The sequence below is a fragment of the Lycium ferocissimum genome, chromosome 12 (genome assembly GCF_029784015.1).
Source record: "Lycium ferocissimum isolate CSIRO_LF1 chromosome 12, AGI_CSIRO_Lferr_CH_V1, whole genome shotgun sequence".
NCBI classification, from domain to species: Eukaryota; Viridiplantae; Streptophyta; class Magnoliopsida; order Solanales; family Solanaceae; genus Lycium; species Lycium ferocissimum.
The window spans coordinates 51,179,716-51,190,000 of NC_081353.1; the positions used below are offsets into that span (position 1 = coordinate 51,179,716).

General features: G+C 32.9%; 1 long non-coding RNA gene across 2 annotated transcripts; it reads right to left on the reverse strand.

The window, feature by feature from the left end:
- Positions 1–3,081: 3,081 nt before the first annotated feature.
- On the reverse strand, positions 3,082–8,169 carry LOC132040786 (uncharacterized). Of its 2 annotated transcripts, none has more exons than XR_009410776.1 (4): positions 7,215–8,169; positions 4,479–4,539; positions 4,044–4,117; positions 3,082–3,504 (listed from the first exon to the last, which is right to left on the reverse strand). It is a non-coding gene; the product is annotated as an uncharacterized LOC132040786 (long non-coding RNA). The 2 variants fall into 2 exon arrangements; XR_009410775.1 differs by having other exon boundaries at positions 4,479–4,694; positions 7,129–7,223.
- Between the last annotated feature and the right edge of the window lie 2,116 nt (positions 8,170–10,285).

The window sequence follows — 10,285 nt, forward strand, 5'->3', positions numbered from 1 at the left end:
GGAGTTTTCAGTAAAAGATTTACATTGTCCAAGCTTCTTGTTCAATAGAGGAACCACCAATATTCTTCTTCTTTATCTATAATTTCACCACCACCTATTGAAAAAGAGTGATGGGCGAATAATTCTAATTTAACCCGTATTTTAGCTTATGGAGCAGATCAGTGCTACTTTAATTCTAATTTAACCCATAGTTTGACTGATAGAGCATATCCGTGCTACTTTTCTTTTAATTATTTTCTTCTTACATTGAACATCTCTTCATATGATGTTCCCTAATCATTCGTATCCCTGCAATCCAATATCGAAAATTTTAGAATGAACTTCCCATCTGTAAGAAACTAATTGTGTAAGCATCAATAGGATGTTGTGTTAGATAGACTTAAAAAACGTGAAGGGGTAAGTTCGTAAATTATCTCATAAAAGACCACACGTCATGATCTATCTATCTATCGTATTCGTGGTTATCTATCAAATAATAAATATTATAATTTGTGTCAACTTGGAATCTGGACTAAAAAATTCGCGGTGGTTATAGCTAAAAGAGCAATTTGAATAGATGAAGCAACGTTAATCTACTCAGCAACCACAAGATTGAGCGTAATAGAAAGGTCTGAATTATTGTGAGTTTTAGCATGAAGTTTTACTTAATAGTCAATACCACAATAGTGATAGTTGTGTCGTAACTTGTTAGTGATAAGTAGTGGATTTCCGGCTTTTTATGAACACTACTTATCTCTTTTTGGGAGTCTTTTGAAGCGTTTGTCTGTATTTCTACTAGGTTGTTTCATGATTTTAGGTTTTTGAGCCAAGGACACAAAAAGGACAAACGACGAGAAAAAGAAAGAAAAATGCGACATCACGATGAGTATGCGGGATCGCACACTCTGTCATGCGTCTGCATACTCGTCGTCAGAAGAACCAGTGAGCATCACAGTTTTCACAAATATGCGACAAAAATGCGGGACCGCAAACTTGATGTGCGGTCGCATATTCGTCCTTCCACGAGCTAGTGAGTGGAGCAAACTGAGCAAGAGTGCGAAGAGTATGCGGCTCCGCTAAGTTGGCGCTCGCACAATCCCATGGAAGACAACAAAAGTGCGGTGATCAACAAAGAGTATGCGGGCGCACACTCAGTGTGCGGTCGCACACTTGCCCCGCACGAATTCATTAAAAGCCACTTTTTCACTTTTTGTCCCCCATCTATAAATAGTAGTCCTTGGTTGATGTGTTGGCATTGAATATTCCCTACTTTTCAGTTCACATTGACTTTTAGCTCTAAAGTGGAGCATTGACTACTATTATTGTGGAAGCTTTTAAAGAAGATTCTCCATCTTTTTGTCATCTTCTCCATTAACATTATTGTAAGGTCCATGAATATTCTCTTTGCTATTACTTTTTATTTAATGAGTATGAGTAGCTAAATCCTTTAGCTAAGGTTGTGAGACCAAATGTGTTAGTTATGTGATTGGGTTTTTGCATTCAACTTCCATTTATGTGTATTGATGTTTTTCTATTTACTCTTCATTCTTTAATGCCATTTAATGGTGTACAACATTATTTGTGCCTAGTCACTTCCCTTTGGCTTGAGAAAGAAAGGGGAAGTTAGGAAAAGAGTAAATAGCAAGGATTTGAGGCTGATAAACCTCATCTAATAACTTGAGCTAGAGATAGGAGAGTTACTTGAGATAAAATGGGTGTTCATATTTTCTACATTCTAAGGCTTGAGAAAGCTTAGTAATGAACTTTATCAATTTGGTTGATAAACTTGTGTGTCCCATATTTAAATACATCTACGCATACAAAGGAGTTGGATTAATACCCAGTCGCATTACTTTCCATTGGAACCACAACCTTAGTATCGTTCGTAATTGTTAATTCAAAATCAAACATTCTCTCACAAATGATCATGACAAATATTAAAACCAAATACTTTGTACATTCCCGTCCCTCGAAATATTGACTATTAGTCAAGCGTTATACTTAATGAGTTTATTTTTTCACTGTATTCTCTGTGGGATTCGACTCCAACCTTGTTGGGTTCCATATTTGACAACGACCGCTTACTCCTATTTTAGAGGTGTAATTTGGGCGTATCAGTTAGTATCAATTATTCTTTCCTTGCTGTAACTGAAGCAGAAGCAAATATTTGAAGAGAATCCAAAGTTCAATTGAATCTTAACAGAACCTTAGATATTTTAAACTTTGACTTCATCATTACCTATTAACTTTATATTTTATAGTAAGAATGCTATCAGTTCTGGCAGCCAAGACAGGTAAGGCCATAAAAGCTGTAAAAGGAGCAACGAACATTGTAGGCTATAGGCCATTAGCTTCTCTCTTTGTTCATCTTTGTAACCGTGAATGAAAGAGAGTATTCTTATCAACATAACACATACTTTAACTCCTAATTCTAATCACCTCGAACTTCTGTCATTACTCGGCACAATCAGTAAAAAAAAAGGGCAAAATAAAACTTTTCAAGTGTTCGAAAGGCGCATTACTTGGGTTGGAACAGTATTCCTAGCTAGTTGTTTAGAAATTTCTCATGGACTTGTTGAAGCAAAACTGTTGCAGCTTTTTTTTTTTTTTTTTTTTTTTTTTGTGCAAACTCGAGCAGCCTTTTTGCTCGTCAATGGTCATGTGATAAGTGAGAAGGAAGAAGCAAAATGGGAAAAAGTGAAAGAAAAGCTTAAAGAACATCCAAGGAAGGATCAAGATTTTCTCTTGCTATACATCAAAACTCATTCAAAATGCATGAAAAAAAACTCAAATATAATTCTCATGAAGTAGTGAAGAAAATTTAAGCTATTGACATGGCCGAATATCGATGTGTTCAGTCTTGCAGGAGAACAGGAAAAACTCTTGGCTTTTTGGTTTGCCTGCCATACCTGTTCATTACCTAAGTACTATTCTTTTGTGCAAGAAAATAAACCTTAAAGCCAACGGTCTATCAGAAACAACTCTCTACCTTTCAATGTAGGGGTAAGGTCTGCATACATTTTATTCTCCCCAGACCCCACCTGGTGGGATTATCTTTTGGGTTTGTTGTAGTTGTTGTTGTTAAATTACTAAACAGTACAATAAAGTTAACAATTATTCAATAAAAACGATCGAGAAATATAAGTAAAACATTTCAAATGAATATGCACATACGCAACTAAAAAACTAGGAAGGGATGAGGATATGAATAGACATACCTTCTGGTTGTTTAATTATTAGAAAGAAAGATGACCGAATAGGCATAGGAGGGATCGATTTTTCAGGAGCTTAACAGAAGGTATATATGATGGAAGTTGCAGACTAGCTAACACCACAAGTAGACCCATGAAGTTCCTAATTTACATCACTTCCACTTTTAAAGATTAAGAGGGTTACCAAAGTGCCTCCTATTATCCTCAGTGTCTATAAAGTAGCATAGTAGCAAGTATTACCTAATAACTTCAACGAAGTTCACATCTTGACGTGGGCCAAAGTTCGTCCACATGTCTTTGCCGAAATACAAATCTACAAAAAGAGTAACGTTGAATGACGAACTTGGCTGTGAGGATTGATACACTGAAGGGAGAGCAAGAAAGGGAAAAGGCGAACAGAGAGAAAGAAAGGAGAAACAGAACAGCCGTTGGGTAAAGAGACGTGAGGGAGGCTGGCTAATTAAGAGATGTGGTTAATGAAAGAAGTGTCTATGAGAGTTGTGGAAAACATACCAACAGAGTAATTGAAAATGGGAAATAAACGAAACCCAATACTTAGTCTATGCATCATATGCATGTAAATTGGATATTGCTAAACACCGAACCAGTTTATTTATTTAGCGAGAACTATAAATTTACGATAAGAAGCATTTTGATTAAGAATCTAAACTCTACAAAAGCATTACACAAAGCAACCTATATAAAAGTGTCTTATTTGCTTATTTTAAAAAACATATCTTTAGTTGCAAGTGTGCTAGTTGCTGTAACTCAAATCTGTGTTAAGTGGCATATAATATTTTATTTCTAAAAAGCAGAGGTGGGAGAAATGACAGGCAGAGAGGGAGACATTACCAAAATAGTTTTATGGAGCTAATATCTTTAGCAACTACTTGTTCCCGGCAACTCCTATGTCTTTCATTGAAGACCTAAAACAGGAAAAAAAAAATCAAAATAAATTTTAACACAGCTAGCTAAGAGCCTGTTTGGATGGGCTTAAAAAGCGAACATAATTTTGGAAAGCTTATTTAAAATTTGCTTTAGATAAGTTAAGCCAAACAAATCGATTAATTTTTTGGGCTTATTTTAGCACAAAATAGACTTTAAGTGACCAAACACAAAAAAAGTGAAAAACAACATAGGCAACTTATAAGCCAATCCAAACGGGCTCTAAGTCATCTCAAAAGACATGAATTGCTAAGAAACTCAGTAACAGGGGCATCTATTTTCACTTTTGTTCTTAACCGGTGCTATAAAAATAGTCACAAAGTCAATTAGGCCTCTAAATACCATAAACAGATTCTCCATCTCTTCCTGTACAAGTTCGACCTCCAACGTGAACAATAAAATCCTACAGCCAAATCAAATAAGGAAAAAGTATAAATTAAGATCCCAAGTCAGCTAAAATTAACAACAAAAATGGATAAGGAAAAAAAATCTTGATCCTTTGAAGCAAGCTCTATGAAATCATGGCAAATTATTGGCAAATACTTGTGATACATCTATCTATATTATATTAAAAGCATGAACTCCCTAACTTGAAAGCTAAATTACGTAAATACCCTCTAAATAATTTAACTATTTAATTTAAAAATAAATGCCATAAATAACTCCCAATTAGCCAACGGAAACTAAAATAAAAAAAGATCTGAAAGGGATCCCACCGATTGAGCAAGAGTTACCATTTCATGTTTTTTTTTTTTTAAAGACACAACCTTTGGCCATTAGACATTACAATACACCGATGCGAAATTCTAAAATACAAGCACTCTATTGACTTGCATTTCACAATATTTATGCTTTACGGTTCTCAAAAAAAATAATATGTTATATGCTTTAGAAATTTCCGTAGCCCAATCCAAATGTTTTGGCTTCCTCGTTTACCACAATATAATACTCCATCTAAGTATGATTGCAACAATCCACAATTTCCACATGGGCTACAATGGCACATTTTATGATAACAATTGTTTCAGTAATTAAAGTCTTCGTAAAAGGTGACAAGGCCGAACCACACCATCTTCTCAATTTTCTAAGGTATTTACTTAGTGAAATTTTGTAAATGATTCAATAATCAGTACCAATATGATACTCCTTCCCTCCCATTTTAACCGTTACTTTAGTTCTTTTTATGCCCATTAAAAATAATAAATATAAGATATAGTTTATTAAGCTACTCTTATTTAATAAAAGTAGAATGATGTATTTCTCTTAAATACTGTGCAATCAAGTGTATAGTTGAAAATAATTACCAATTTTAATTTTGATTTCCTAAAGAGAAAATTATTTTAAGATTATTTTTTTTAAGTTAAAGTGACCGTTAATTTGGCATGGAGGATCGGAGTATATCATACTCCCTCCATTCCATAATAAGTGACTCTTTTAGCTCATGCACACCCTTTAAGAAATTATTTACTTCTAGAAAAATTATGAGTATTTTTACTAACTTACCCCTAATTAATGCTTAGAAAAAGAAAATTTATTTAATGATTCTTGATTATAAATAAGGGTAAGTTTGAAAGAATAGGATTAATTTCTTCTTGAAATCCTAAAGTGTCACTTATTTTGAAACAAAATAAAAAGCCTAAAATGTCACTTAATATGGAATGGAGGGAGTATTGTTTTTGTTAGTACTACTCCCTCCGTTTCAATTTGTTTATCTGATTTTGACTAGACACGGAATTTCAGAAAGTCAAGAACACTTTTAAATCTTTTTATCTTAAACTAAAGATATGAAAAATGTTAGAGGAACTGTAATTCATTGTTTAAAGATATTGACGAAATTTTGTATTAGGGGTTGTGACCAATTAGCTTGTAAAAAATGAAACATATGGAGTATGATGATTCTTGCTATTCCTTATGATTCTTGTGAAACTATTAAATGAAATAACACATCCAATTGAAATTTAAACCAAATATTTTCCCTACTATATCTCAATGTGGATTTGAATAGTGATGAACAAGTTGTCTTTTTAGTAATTTTGGGGCGTTCTAATATAGGTTTGGCGCTCATTCCTTTCTTTCGTTTAATTTTGGGGCGTTCTATTTTAGATTGGAATATATTGAATTTCCAAAATGATTTCGTCGAGTAGTGCTATGTCCAAGTCTTCAGTAATATTTGAAATTAAATGATTTCTTTCATTAGCTCTTCCTTAAAAATGCTTAATGAATAAAATATTGTGCGTATAAGATATCTCAGTAATTACATATCTATAATTAAACAAGAAAATATAGTTAAACATTTAGTACAATTAACACAAATATTTTGTTACTTAGTGTTTCCTCCATCTTACTTCTCAAAACCCCCGCACACTTCACACAAAAATGTCTACTGATTTCGCGATAAACAAGTCTCTTCCTATTTTATGGAAAATGAGTTCAATAACGATGAGGACGAAAAGAAACAATGAAGATTAACGTACAATAACTAATAAGAAAATAAAAACCAACGAAAAAGATTAGTTCGTCTTTCTTATACTGAAATAAACGATAACTAGCTAGCTTGCTTTTGATGTTGTATTTGACGGAAAAAAGCAATATTATTGTTGTGTCAACCTAACTATAAAATTTAGTGGTTTTTATATGAAATCATCTTGTGTTGGTATAACATTCAAAATTTGATTTGTAATCTAGCAGCAATCGTTTTGATCCATAATTCTTCAAATCTTATTCTTATTGGTTTTCATAGATCTTCCATCTGTATTGACATGTAAATACAAATATTCAATCAAAAAAAGATGTCAACACAATATTTAGACTATAAGTGTAAGTCAATTCTATATAGTTATTTGTTTAGTAAAATAATATTATTTTCATAAGTTCATATATCAAGTTACTGTACTCGATGCTTTGTTTTGATACTATTGATATTATTTTGCAATATTGTCGTCTACAAAATATGGCATACACGTGCAACGCACGTGCCTAGAAACTAGTCTACTCTAAAAGTACGAATATCATTTTTTCACTCATTACCCAAAAAAGCAAAATGCAAAATAACTTAATAAAAATCAGAAGAATATGTACCAAAGTTTAAATGAACCCATGGAGTTTCAAGAGTGACCGTTATAAACCCTTGTTCAGCCCTTGGCCACATCTCTGTTGGCCCTCTCTAATCAAGCTATATGAAACGAAAGCTAATCAAGCTTTATGAAACGACAGCAAGTTTATGGCACATGCTGGTAATTTATCTACTTTTAAAGTACGAATTTTAATTTTTCCCTCATCACCTAAAACCCAACTATACGACAACAAAAACAAACTCTAATAGAAGAATATAGTACCTCAAGTATAAATAAACCATTGAAAGTTTCAAGAGTGACCTCGGTAGTCCCTCATTGTTGAGGAGAGAACCGAGACTTGTAGAGAGCAACGTTGAAAGCCTGAAAGAGGAGTACACATAAATTAGACAATAAGTGATTCAATTAAGCAAATTAGTGATACAAATCTGAACAGAAAAATCGCAATCAGAAAGCTAAAGTATCTATAATATAATTACCAACATCACCCACCCAACGGTAAAACAATGAACTTGGATTGAGCAAAATTTTATTGATGAAGCTCCCGTAATACCTGAATTCCAGAGAATCAAGTGTGCAAACATAATTGGAACATGGAGTAGGAAAGGACAATTGAATGGACTCTCAAATGGAGAAGGAGAAAGGGAAAAAGAGGAGAAGAAGCGGTAGGATTTTGGGAGGGAGCCTCTCTAATTCAGTTATTGGAAACTTATGAAGGAAGTGACTCTTGGAGCCCCTAATAAAACAGACAACCGGTTTATTTATTTATTTTGTTGGAGTTTTTTGTTATAGTAAAATTTAGGAAGAAATGGCAAAAAAATGAGAAAACAAATAAATACTAATGCTTGCTTTTGAGGTATATCACATCAGCGGGCTCATGTCCCTGCATTTGTGTCATTATCTACGCATAAAACATTAAATGGAAAACTTATTAAGTGAACACATTGAAGATTAATCAAATTGCACAGATGGATGACAAAATAACCAAATATCCAAAATTTATTACTACAATCAAGGAAAATCAATAATATAAGATATGGAGATATATTTGTTAAGTTCCAATAGCAGATGATATTTTCAGTTTTTTCTTGTTAGCTATTTTTGTCTTAACATAAGTCATATATTCCACTATTAGGACAAACAGTGTGAAAACCAAGTGAGAAGGGAAAACAATGTATTGGGTTGAATCATGGACGTGTTTGATTGTTGAGTTATGTTCTGATTTTATTTAGGGGTTAATTCGGGACACTGTAACTGAAGTGGTGAGGATTTGATTTGAAACGGGTTGTAAAAATGATTTTGAAGACGCTGCGTTTCATATTTGATGAAGTTGTACTGGACACTAACTCCTTTTTTTTTTTTTTTTTTGGATATAATAATTGAGTTTATTGTTTTGAAAATAAAGGATAAAGCCCCAAAATTTGACAAAATAGATAAATCTGTTTCCTCATCAATGAGAGGCGCCACGTGGCGGGCCTTGTGCCCTGCTTTATATTATTATATAGATATATACACATTTTTATTTTAGTATTCAAAGATATGTGGCATTTTTTTTAATAAATGTGGTGTTTGGGCAACTTTGTGTGCACCGCTATTAATTCCATGAGTACTGTACTTGTTACCTTCCATCAGCATAAGTACCGAATAACTCTATCCACTAAAACTTGGACAAATAGTAAGAAATCACATAGTAATTTTTTTATTTTTTTTGTCTCAACTGAAATTTGAATTTGAAAACTCATGATTTACGACTTAGTATTCACTACTAGGCCAGCCCATCAGTGTTATATTTCTAAGTACTATACAACTTTCACTATTTGGATGACTAAAATTCCTTAAGCTATTTATATTTTAAACTTTGATGTGATATTTCTTTCATAATAAATTAGCTTCCAATTATATGCTTTAATTAAACATAGCTTCTAAAAAGGTCATAAATGTATAAGCAATTCTAAGCGGGAGCTTATGATGGCGGCTTATTTAAGAAAAAATTAAGAGAAAATAGCTACAGTGCATCCTAAAGTTTGACCGGTTTAATTATGACACATCTAACCTTTATGGGCGACTTGTTACCCCCTGAACAATTTTAAAGTAAATTAATTTCACCCTAGATGGTGAGGTGGCACAGAGAATGTAGTTCACTCTCTCATCTTTGAGAGATGAGAGAGTGAGAAGCAAATAAAAATATTAAAATAATACTTTTCAACTTTTCTACTTTTTGTCTTTTCTTATTATTTTCCTTTTTTGCTTTATCTTTTATCCCTTTCTTCTTCCTTGTTACACACACTTCCCCTCACACCGGAAGTATGCAATTTCCGTTTTTTTTTTTTTTTTTTGGGTCTTTCGTTCCCTTCGAGTTTCACAACTTCCAAACTAATTTTCATTAATCACAAATCATTTTTTAGAAAAAACAAGATGAGAAAATGAAATATCAAGAGACCAAATTAATAATTTCATTCCATTACAAACTAATTCAAAACCCAAATCAAGAAAAACTGAAAGAAGAGGTGATTTTTGAGCATTGGCCATGCTCTATAGTCCAAAAATATAGTCCAAAAAATCAACTTCGATCTTTGATCTTACAAAACTCAATTTTGAAAACGCAAATTTCAAAATTGAATGGAAACCCAATTTTCATTCCACTACAAATCAATTCAAAACCCAATTTTGCTATGCTCAACTTCGATCCTTCACTTTTCCCTTTGAATTGATTTTTTGGACTATAGAGCATGGAAAAATTGAAAGATCGAAGAAGTTGGAACAGTTGAAAGAGATCATTGGTGAAGATAAAGGGAAATAAAAAATCAAAGATTGTTTAGTGCTCAAGATAAATAGAAAAGTTAATTTCTTTGGCCAAGTCTTTTAATGGTAATTTTTGGTGTGGTGGGTGGTGGAAGAAGATAGATTAGGAAAAGAAACAAAAAGAAGATGAAAACAAAAAAAAAATTAAAAAATATTTAAGTGGTAAAATACACATGTAAGGCGTGTGTATTTCGCGACTCAAATACAGATCTGGCGGTAGCGTTTCAGGGGGATAATAATTCCGTTTAAAAAATAGTCAAGGGGTAATAAGTCACC